The 7,939-nt window shown below is 53.1% G+C and overlaps 1 non-coding gene across 1 annotated transcript; it reads right to left on the bottom strand.

The window, feature by feature from the left end:
• Positions 1-3,079: 3,079 nt before the first annotated feature.
• On the bottom strand, positions 3,080-3,161 carry TRNAS-GCU. Its single transcript has one exon. It is a non-coding gene; the product is annotated as a tRNA-Ser (tRNA).
• Between the last annotated feature and the right edge of the window lie 4,778 nt (positions 3,162-7,939).

Here is a 7,939-nt window from a genome sequence, read left to right as displayed (position 1 = left end):
GGGAGGAACAGGAAAAAGGACAAAAGAAGCAAGAGACAACGAGAAAGGAGGGAGAGAGGGAGGAAGAGGTGAAACAAAAAAGACAAACCCCAATGTCCCCAGTGATTCTAAGGGACAAAATCCCAGGAGCAGAATAAAATTCGGCCTCCTTAAGCTCGTGTTTTCCATGCCTAGAATTCAACTGTCACCAGATGGATCAGACTGAACAGGTTTCAAACCTTGAGGAGGCTCTTACCTTCTAAACAGGGACGGCTGTTTTCTAGTAAAATCACTAAAAGGGATGGAGAAAACTCGAAAGAGGTTCCTCCTGGCGCTCACGTACGTGAACCCGAATACTCTCTCAGTCCTCAGAGAGAGACCTGGAGAAGGAGATTTGCTGAAGCAAAGCCACAGGGGTCTCTGAGGTTTCCCTGGCCCTCGCCCTCTCCTGCCTGGCTGATGTCAGCATCTCTCTGTTAGGTCACCACCACCTTTGACCAATAGTCTGAGGTTCTGTAAAAGGCCTTTGTGATGTCACTGCCACCCCTCCCTTGCTGTGCTAATGTCCTGCCCCTGGCCAGGCACTTTGGAGGTTTGAGCTACTCCTGTGGATCACCCCACTCAAGGAGCGTTCGTTCTAGGAAGCAAGCCGGCTAGACAGGAAAACATCAGACACTGCTCCCAATGCTACACTCAGTTTTTCAGGCTTATCACAGGCCTCCTGTATGACACAATAGCTACTTTTCGGGCAAACACATTCCAGAAAGGCATCTAGTCTTCATTAAATGACATCAGGAGATGGAGAATCCACCGCTTTCCCTGATAGCTTGTTCCTGTGGTGAATCATCTTCGCTGTTGAATATTTGTGCCTTAGTTGTAATATGAATTTGTCTCTTTTCACCGTCCAGCCATTGGGGCTTGTTATGCCTTTCTCTGCTTTAATACCCAATCTTTTCTCTCGATTAAGGTCCTTCAACACTTCAATGACGTCACCTTTCAATCTTTTGATCAGCTAAACAGGTTGAGCTCATTCAATAGCTCACTAGAAGGCATTTTTCTCCAGCCCTCAGAACATTTGATGGCTCTTTGCTGCCCCAGCTCCAATTTCACAACATCTTTTTCTAATGAGGACACCAAAACTGGGATAGGGGCAGGTCTGAGCTCTCACACCAAATGGCTCATTGCAGTTGCCAGAATCTGTGGGCAGCTCATTTAGTTTATGCCGAGGGTTGAGTCCTGCTTTGTGCCCAGTGTCTGAGAATGAAAATCCTAAACCACCCTTTGAAATAACGAATGCAGCAGGACGTGTTATTGTCCCTGCCCCAGAGCAGACAGACCAGTGGAGAAATGCCATGAGTCCAGGGTAATACTCCACTGCGGTTTTACCATTTCCACTCACTAAAGTCCCTCCCACCCTTCTGGGCTCCTAGACCAGGGGACTGAGCCTGAGCCCAGACACGGACACTGCAACTTTACTCCAGGCCAAGCCACATGACCCTGATTAATGTGACACAGGCCAGCCGAGGGTGTTTCATTGCACTGGAGACGTAGCCTAATGTTATGTCTACACTGTGATTAACACACCCAGGGCACCTGTCCCAAAGCCCAGGTCAGCTGACGCAGGGTAATGGGGCTTGGGCTGCAAGACTATAAAATTACAATGCAGACATATGGGCTTGAGCCCAACCTCTGAGGCCCCATGAGGGGTGAGGGTTTCTGAACCCAGGCTTCAGCATGAACACAAATATCTGCCCCTCAGCTTTAGCTCCAGGAGCCCAAGTCAGATGACCCAGGCCAGCCCTGCTGCCATCTTTATCCCAGGAGAGATGGACTCTAAGGGTACGTCTCCATTGCAATGTAAGCCCAGGTGTGGCACTCTGTGCTCAAAGCAGCACCTTGCAAGCCCCATATTCACCACTGTCATATAATGATGACATGGTTTGTACAAAGTCTGCCTGGTGAGGTATCATTTCAAAAGTCTCGATCTGTTGAACATTAATATCGTGTTGGATTGTGTGTGCTCGCATTGGTTGGGAAGTTATGAAGTTTTGCTCTGTGGGCTTGGCTACACTTGCACTTCAAAGCGCTAAGTGTAGTCAAAGCGCCAGCACTGGGAGAGAGCTCTCCCAGCGCTGTCCGCACTCCACCTCCCTGTGGGGAATAACGGACAGAGCTGGGAGCCGCGCTCCCAGCGCTGGGGCTTTGACCACACTGGCGCTTTGCAGCGCCGCAATTTGCAGCGCTGGAGAGGGTGTTTTCACACCCTGCTGCAGCGCTGCAAATTTGCAAGTGTAGCCAAGGCCTGTGTGTGTTACTGAGATATGGGTTGGGAAACGCCCATCGCCAGCCTTTCTGGTGTGACAATGGAGGAGCCAGACTCGCTGCTGGCCCATTAAAGGGATCCACACTGCCAAGGACTAGCCCAGGAACCATGTACAATGCAGGCTTCTCCGAGATAGCACAGCGACAATGGACACTGCTTGACTCACATCGTAGCAAAGGAGCTTCCTAGCAAGTTGGAAGAAACTATGAAAGAGGGGAAGAGACATCATGACTTGGCCTCTCTCCCCCAGAACTCAGCAGGTGGAAACACACCTGGAGGAGAAAAAACTGAACTGATTCAGAAATCAGAAGAGAATAATAACAATAATACTTGCAAACCAAAGTCCCCAACCAGACTAGTACTGGTTTTTCAGCAGAAAATTTTCAGTTTGGGGAATTTTGTTTTCTCAGTCAGACCTTGCCAAGGGAAGCAGGGAGAAAATGTTTGAGTTGCCTCCTTCAGAGCAGCTTGGCCTAGACACTAGCTCTGGTTCACTGCTCTGGCCTTGCTCGGGTTGATGGTATTTTAATAATTTGGGCAGGTCCCAGGGTGTTTGGGGGAGATGATGAGGATGTGCCCTTTTGAGATAAAAACTAAGAAATACAGGACTAGAGAATTTTTTTTAAGAAATCTGGGATTTAGACATTTTATTTAAAGCAAGGGAGTTCTGAGTTTCTGAGAAGGTTTTTGTTTGCAAGAAGGAACATTGTTTGATCTGTCATTGTACCAAAGGGGTACATGTTTGTCTACAAAGGAGGGGCGACGACTAAAAGCATCCGATGAGGATGGGATTCAAACCCACGCGTGCAGAGCACAATGGATTAGCAGTCCATCACCTTAACCACTCGGCCACCTCATCTGAGCTGGCAAGAAGAAGACAGGAGGAGAAATCTAAGGCCAGCAGAGCTAGGGACAATAAGGAGTTTTTAAACACTAAGCGGAAGCAGGGGCTGAATGAGCTCCCCCCTCACATCTAGTGAGGAGCTGGGGGAAAGACTTCAGGAACAGACCGTGTTTGCACAGACACACCTACTCTGCCTAGCTATGCAGCATGATGGAGCCACTTTCCCAAAATGACCAGTTTTGGCTGCTGGTGGGTTACAAATCACTTTAGCATTGAGTGGAATGAAATGTTATTATCCTTCCTGTATGAGTGAGGGGCAGCAGAACATACCTAGTCTGTCCTGATGGAGGACTGGGTGGGTGAGGAATTGCTTTTATTGGACTGCATAGAAGCCATTGAGAACATCATCCTAAACCAGGGGTCCCCAAACATTTCACTCTGTGCCCTCTTATCCATGGCTGTGGACCCTCGGAAACCACAATCGGAAACCGAGGCTGGGAGTGGGGCTGTTGCTTGCTGGGGAGATGGGTGCAGACAGGGGTAAGGGGGTCGAGGCTGAGCTGGGAGCCAGAGCCGAGGCTGAGGGTGGGGTTGGAGAAGAGCTGGGGCAGAGTGGGGCTCAGTGCTGCTCCCTCCATGGGGGCTGGCTCAGACCCTGAGGTGCCCCTATGAATGTTCCTCTGTGTCCCCCTAGGAGTCATGCCCCACATTTTGGGAACCACTGAACCCTTCTCACTAAGCAGGGGCTAGTGATGCCAAAGCCCAGGGAAAGGGAGAACAAGTGCAGGGCCCCCAGCACTGGAGCCATGTGAAGGGGCTGCAGGAGAGGGGCAATGGCTGGTGGCACAGGGAGTTAAGGGCAAGGGGGCACAGGAGGGGCAGGAGTTAGGGGTGAAGGAGGTGCAAGGGTTGGGAGTGCAGGAGCTAGCGGTAAAGGGGAGTGGGGATCATCCAGGGGCAATGGGGAAGGGCCAAAGTACAAGCTTTGCTCAGGGCACCATTTTCCCTAATGCTGGTCTGAGCAAACAATTGGAAATGACCCTTCAGTGATAACAGAACCATAGTGTAGAAAAGCCCCTTTGTTAGTGGTGGTGGCTGAGGGCTTAGGGAGATGGGTTAAAAAACAACAAGCATCTCTCTGTGGAGGTTTGATTCTTGCCTGCTGGGCAAGGCTGGTGTGTGGTGTCTCCATGGCTGCACTTTCAGTGTCTGATCACCCACGGTGTCACAGGGAGCCAAGTCTAGACATATTCAGAGGCTCTATGCCAGGGTTTCTCAAACTTCCTTTCACTGCAACCCCCTTCAGCTAAAAAAAAAAAAACCTTACTATATGGCCCTGGAAAGAGGGACGAAGCCCCTCCACACCAGGCAGGGGCAGGGGGGAGCCAAAGCCTGAGCCCTGCCCCAGTTAAGGGAGTGCAAAACCAAAGCTTGAGGGATTCAGCCCTGGGTGGTGGGGCTCAGACTTTTGGCTTCAGCCTCAGGCACCAACAAGTCTAATGCCAGCCCTGGCAACCCCATTAAAACAGGGTTATGACCCACTTTGGGGTCCTGACCCACAGCTTGAGAACCACTGCTCTATGCTGAGGGAAGAGAGTTTTCCTGTGGGTGCAGTTAATCCACTTCCCCAAGAGGTGGCAGCTATGTCAGTGGGAGAAGCTATATCGGTGGGTGTGCAAGCTGTGGTGGTTGCCACATTTAAGAAGTTTAATCAAACCCCATTTTTAAAACCACCTGTGGTCTGGGAATGGCAACGGAGCTCAATGAAGCAGGGTCTGTCCTTCAAAGTCCTGGAGATCACAATTCTATACTCCTGTTGTCATGGGGGTATAGCTTAGTGGTAGAGTGCTTAACTGCAGCTCAAGTGGTCCTTCGTTCAAACTCCTGTGTTCTCTTATAACCTTCTTTCTTTTTTTTAAAAAAAGGAAAACATTTATTTTTCCATTCTCCATTCTGTTCAGGAACTCCACTATACGGGGGTGCTTGATATGAATGTAAACACTCAACATTTCGCTGTCCAAATGCATAAAAACCTAGCGAAGCTGTCCATCAGCTGAAATCCGTTCCAATCCTCTAAGTGTCTAGTTTATGTTTTCATCAATTAAACAAAGGTATCATACGAATGTACATTTGCAGATCCTTCTTCTCCAGGAGCTGTGCTGTGCAGAAGAACAAGAGCCACATCCAGCTGCAGTTCAGGAATCTGATGACCAAAGAGCCAATAAATGTTCTGAGTGCTGGAGAAAATTGCCTTCTAGTGAGCTATTGAACGAGATCAACCTGTTTAGCTTATCAAAAGAAGATTGAAAGGTGACTTCATTGAAGTGTTGAAGGGCCTTAATGGAGAGAAGAGATTGGGTATAAAAGGGCTCTTTAATCAAGCAGAGAAAGGCATAACAAGACCCAATCGCTGGAAGGTGAAAAGAGACAAATTCATATTACAAATAAGACACAAATATTCAACAGCGAGGATGATTCACCACAGGAACAAGCTACCAAGGAAAGTGGTGGATTTGCCATCTCCTGATGTCATTTAATGAAGACTAGATGGTTTTCTGGAATGTGTTTGCCCCAAAAGTAGCTCTTGTGTCATTCAGGAGGCCTGTGATATGCAGGGGATCAGATTAGATGCTCTAATGGTCTCTTCTGGTCATAAAGTCGACCAATTTCTGAAAAAACGAGTGTAGCATTGGGAGCAGCGTCTGATGTTTTCCTGTCTAGCCGGCTTGCTGCCTAGAACGAACGCTCCTTGAGTGGGGTGATCCACAGGGAGTAGCTCAAACCTCCAAAGTGTGTGGGCAGGGGCAGGACATTAGCACAGCAAGGGAGGGGTGTGGCAGTGACATCACAAAGGCCTTTTGCAGGACCTCAGACAATTGGTCAAAGGTGGTGGGGAGGTGGTGACCTCACAGAGAGATGCTGACATCAGCCAGGCAGGACAGGGGCGAGGGGCCAGGGAAACCTCAGAGACCCCTGTGGCTTTGCTTCAGCAAGTCTCCTTTTCCAGGTCTCTCTTTGAGGACTGAGAGAGTATTCGGGTTCACGTACGTGAGCGCCAGGAGGAACCTCTTTCAAGTTTTCTCATTCCCTTTTCCTGATTTTACTAGAAAACAGCCGTCCCTGTTTAGAAGGTAAGAGCCTCCTTGAGGTTTGAAACCTGTTCAGTCTGATCCATCTGGTGACAGTTGAATTCTAGGCATGGAAAACACGACCTTAAGGAGGCAGAATTTTATTCCGTACCTGGGATTTTGTCCCTTAAAATCACTGGGGACATTAGGGTTTGTTCTTTTTGTTTCACCTTTTCCTCCATCCATCCCTCCCTCCTTTCTCTTCGTCTCTTGCTTATTTTGTCCTTTCTCCTGTTCCCCTCCCAAAACCAGGAGCAGTGTCGGGGTGTGTTTGGGGCGGGGGCAGAGAGGGGATGGGCGGCACTGGGGAGGGGGAGCTCGGGGTGTTAGGGGCGGGGTAGAGAGGGGATGGGCGGCACTGGGGAGGGGAGCTCGGGGGTGTTGGAGCAGGGGCAGAAGAGGGGATGGGCAGCATTGGGGAGCTCGGGGTGTTTGGGAGCGGGGGCAGAGGGGATGGGCGGCACTGGGGAGGGGGCCTCAGGGCGTGTTTGGGGCTGGGGCAGAAGAGGGGATGGGCTGCACTGGGGAGGGGTCCTCAGGGGATGATGGGGCGGGGCAGAAGAGGGGATGGGCGGCACCGGGAGGGGGAGCTCGGGGGTGTTTGGGGGGAAGAAGAGGGGATGGGCGGCACTGGGGAGGAGTTCAGGGGTTGGGGCGGGGGCAGAATAGGGGATGGGCGGCACTGGGGAGGGGAGCTCGGGGGTGTTTGGGGGTGGGGCAGAAGAGGGGCATGGGCGGCACTGGGGAGGGGAGCTCAGGGGTGTTTGGGGGAAGAAGAGGGGATGGGCGGCACTGGGGAGGGAGCTCAGGGGGTGTTTGGGGGTGGGGGCAGAAGAGGGGATGGGCGGCACTGGGGAGGGGAGCTCGGGGTGTTAGGGGATGGGGGCAGAGACGGGATGGGCGGCACTGGGGAGGGGAGCTCAGGGGTGTTTGAGTGCGGGAGCAGAAGAGGGGATGGGCGGCATCGGGGAGCTCAGGGGGTGTTGGGGGCAGGGGCAGAGAGGGGATGGGCGGTGCTGGGGAGGAGCTCGGGGGTGTTTGGGGCAGGGGCAGAGAGGGGAGGCGGCACTGGGGAGGGGAGCTCAGGGGTTGGGGGCGGGGTCAGAGAGGGGAGGGGCGGCACTGGGGAGGGGAGCTCGGGGATGGGCGGCACTGGGGAGGGGAGCTCGGGGGTGTTTGGGGCAGGGGCAGAGAGGGGATGGGCGGCGCTGGGGAGGGGACCACGGGGTGGGGGTTGGGGCGGGGCAGAAGAGGCGGACGGGCGGCACTGGGGAGGGGAGTTCGGGGGTTGGGGCGGGGCAGATAGTGGGAGGCGGCATTGAGGAGGGGAGCTCTGGGGTGTTGGGGCGGGTTCAGAGAGTGTGATGGGCGGCACTGGGGAGGGGAGCTCAGGGGTTGGGGCGGGGGCAGAGAGGGGATGGGCGGCACTGGGGAGGGGAGCTCAGGGGTTGGGGCGGGGGCAGAGAGGGGATGGGCGGCATTGGGGAGGAGGAGCTCAGGGGTGTTGGGGCGGGGTCAGAGAGGGGATGGGCGGCATTGGGGAGGGGAGCTCGGGGGTTGGGGGCGGGGCAGAGAGGGGATGGGCGGCATTGGGGAGGGGAGCTCGGGGGTTGGGGACAGGGGCAGAGAGGGGATGGGCGGCACTGGGGAGGGGAGCTCAGGGGT

Source organism: Mauremys reevesii, linkage group 12 (genome assembly GCF_016161935.1).
Source record: "Mauremys reevesii isolate NIE-2019 linkage group 12, ASM1616193v1, whole genome shotgun sequence".
NCBI classification, from domain to species: Eukaryota; Metazoa; Chordata; order Testudines; family Geoemydidae; genus Mauremys; species Mauremys reevesii.
This window is presented reverse-complemented; position numbering and strand designations above follow the sequence as displayed.